This window comes from Pyrus communis, chromosome 17 (genome assembly GCF_963583255.1).
Source record: "Pyrus communis chromosome 17, drPyrComm1.1, whole genome shotgun sequence".
NCBI classification, from domain to species: domain Eukaryota; kingdom Viridiplantae; phylum Streptophyta; class Magnoliopsida; order Rosales; family Rosaceae; genus Pyrus; species Pyrus communis.
Window position 1 is genome coordinate 2,680,998 of NC_084819.1, and position 3,372 is coordinate 2,684,369.

A 3,372-nucleotide genomic window follows, 5' to 3' on the forward strand; every position below is an offset into this window, starting at 1 on the left:
AAATAAATAATTTTGTAAATAAGTTTATAAGAATTTATATATATTTTTTACAAAACTTAGATGGAAGTGTCCCTAATTGGCTAACAAAGATAAATACAATGACTAAATTGGCCAAATTGAAAACACATAGACTAAATTGACCCAATGACTAAAACACAGGGACCATTTTAACATTTAAGCCAAATAAATAATTACAACATTTTAAGATTTTTTGACATAGTAATGAAGAAGATGATATTATCTTTGATTTAGTTATAATTATAGTTTTTTTACAAAGTATTATATCTATAAAATATAATTATATATATAATATATATTAAAATTTTAGATACTGTGAGGCTTCATTTCACGTCTAAATGGGACTATCCATGTGACACCTCGCCTATGCCATAGCCTTTTAATACATTGCATTTGATTGAACACCCAAAACATGTGATCTTATACGAGAAATTTTTAGTTGTGACAGCTACACAAGTGGTACATCACTTGTTTTAATATGAGTGGTGAGAAATTTTATTTTTTAAGTTATTAACATTTTAGCACGTATATCCCACCATTTGTATAATGACACATGATGTACCACTGAAAAATCTCTTATCTTATACCAATGAATACTGTTGCAACCTATAAGCCATTCAAAAATTAATATTGGGAAAGCAGCCTAACTAATGAAAATGAGAAGACAACCCACTCATCCCTCTCGATTTCTCTACCTGCAATCCCTACAGCTCCATCTCCATCTCTCTAACCCTTCCACTTACTGAATAGCAAATCTCGTACGAACATGTCATACTTGCCTCTGTTCACGCCCCCCTTTCTCCTTCTCTCTCTGTAACACTTTCCTCACCAAACCTAAACACCTGTCCCTCCATCTCACCGACTGCAACCCGCACCTCTCCCTAGTCTAAAATGATAATTGCCTACCTACCTTTTACCTCAGGCCGTTGGATCTAAAATCTGGATGGGCATTACGGTCATGTGTACCATTGAATCAGGCCTTCCTCGTTAACCACCCAGAACAAAGCCCACATTAGGCCCAAACTCACCAATCTTGCCCCCACGAATAGGAATTTTTTTAACAAGGATAGAAATTCTGTAAATAAATCAAAATCCCAGCTTAGCTACAATCCACACCCCCCCCCCCCCAAAAAAAACTCTCTCTCTCTCTCTCTCTCTCTCTCTCCAAACTTAGACTACGGTAATTACAAAATTGCTCGTTTAAACGTATCTAATTTCTCTTTAGGGTTAACGATTTCATTAGTGGGACAAGTTCATTTTCTTCAAAAAGATAGTGGGTTGAATGCTCTAATATGCAAGCTTACTTAGTTGTATTGTTGTTTACCTGAAAACAAGTGTATTTCTATTTTAATATTGCTTTAATTTTATTTTGAGGAGAGAATAAACAAGATTTCTTTTCTTGCACAAATATACGGTGTTAAAACTTTTAGTATATTTCTTTATTTACGTGACAACTTTTGCGACCAGCCTTTAAGACTAACTATTGTTTTTTTCTACATAATCATTCATATTTATACGCCAGGACGGAAGCAAATCTAATTAAGAATGTTGTCGATCATATTTGGACAAACTTGAATTGTGAATCATCATGTGATTTAGAGGGCCTGGTTGGAATTGAAAGCCGCATTCAGCAAATTGAATCACGACTGGGCATTGACTCAAATGACGCTTGCATCACTATAGTAGGTATTTGGGGCATGGGTGGTATTGGCAAGACCACCCTTGCTGAAACTGTATTTCAGATACTCTCTTCTAAATTCGAAGCTTCTTGTTTTCTTAAAAATGTCAGGGAGAAATCAGAACAACCAAATGGACTAGATTGCCTGCAAAGGAAACTTCTAAGCGACATTTTCAAGGAAGAAGGTCTATCCATAGGATCAACTGGTGTTCGAAATAGGCTCAGCCGCACAAAGGTCCTTATTGTTCTTGATGATGTGAGTGGTCCAATGCAAGTGCAACGTTTAGCTGGAGATCTTCAGTGGTATGGCATTGGAAGTAGAATCATTATCACAAGTAGAGATAAGGACACACTTAGACAAACTGTTGAAGAGGAGAATATCTACGAGGTTGAGGTATTGAAATCGGATGACGCACTTCAGCTCTTTTGTTTGCATGCTTTCAAGAATAACACTACTCGTAGAACAGATTATGAGGAGTTGGCAAAAAAGACCGTGGATTATGCTAGAGGTGTTCCTTTAGCTCTTACAGTTCTGGGGTCCTTGTTCTTCAATTGCAGGAGCAAAGAAGACTGGGAAGATGAATTCAACAAATTGAAACAATCTCCCAGTGAAGATATCCATAAAGTGTTGAGAATAAGTTATGCTAGATTGGGAAAATATGAGAAGGAGATATTTCTGGATATAGCATGTTTTCATAAAGGGAAGAAAGTGAATGAGGTAAAACGAATGTTAGACATTCGTGGATTCTTTGCAACATCCGGAATTAGAATTCTCATCGATAGGTCTCTCATATCAGTTGATTCAAACAAATGGGGAGGGGACGTCATAGAGATGCACGATTTGCTACAAGAAATGGGAAGGACAATTGTTCAGGAACAATGTATTGAAGATCCTGGTAAACAGAGTAGGTTGTTCACAAATGAGGATATCTATCGTGTACTGAAGAGTAACACGGTAAGAGCCAAATGCATTCAATCTTTTCTTTTCTTTTCTTTTTTTAAGAAAAAATAAATAGCAAACTTTAGATGATAACACAACAAAGTAAAACTCATTTATAATAAAGAAGTCAGATTCTTAAAAAAATAATTTGATTGAATTTTTATTGCAAAAATGTTATTCTTATTATTTATTTATACTATCATTTGTACCATCTCTCTAATAGAGATGGAACCCACATGCGTTAATGGGCCTTATGCTCTATTAGAAAGATGGTACAAGTGATAGTACAACTCGGTGGTAAGAGCCACTTTGTACTACTATTTAGTGGTATTCTTCTTCACTTGTAAGTGAGAGATCTTAGATTCAATTCTCACCAAAGGCGAATTTAAACCACATTATTGCTAGCCTATTGTAAGGTTAAGCTCATCCTCTCCCCTTAATGTAGATAATATCGTTTGTTAAAAAAAAAAAAAAAAAAAAAAAAAAAAAAAAACTAGGTGTTAAGAATAACACTACTCTTTTTATTGTGCTAGGAAGTCTATGTAATTTTTATTATTTTATTACAATTACCTTGGATATTTTACTAGAAACTTGTGCGTCATTACCATCTCAAATGCTCTAGATTATTCTAGAACTTTGTTGAATACTTTTTCCAAATAAGCATTACATCTTACCATGTTGAAGATATATACATTTAAACTTTGTTCTTATTGTCAGGAAACTCCAATTGTTGAAG

General features: G+C 34.6%; 1 pseudogene; it reads left to right on the forward strand.

The window, feature by feature from the left end:
- Positions 1–1,339: 1,339 nt before the first annotated feature.
- On the forward strand, positions 1,340–2,711 carry LOC137721689 (disease resistance protein RUN1-like; annotated as a pseudogene).
- The last annotated feature ends 661 nt before the right edge of the window (positions 2,712–3,372 follow it).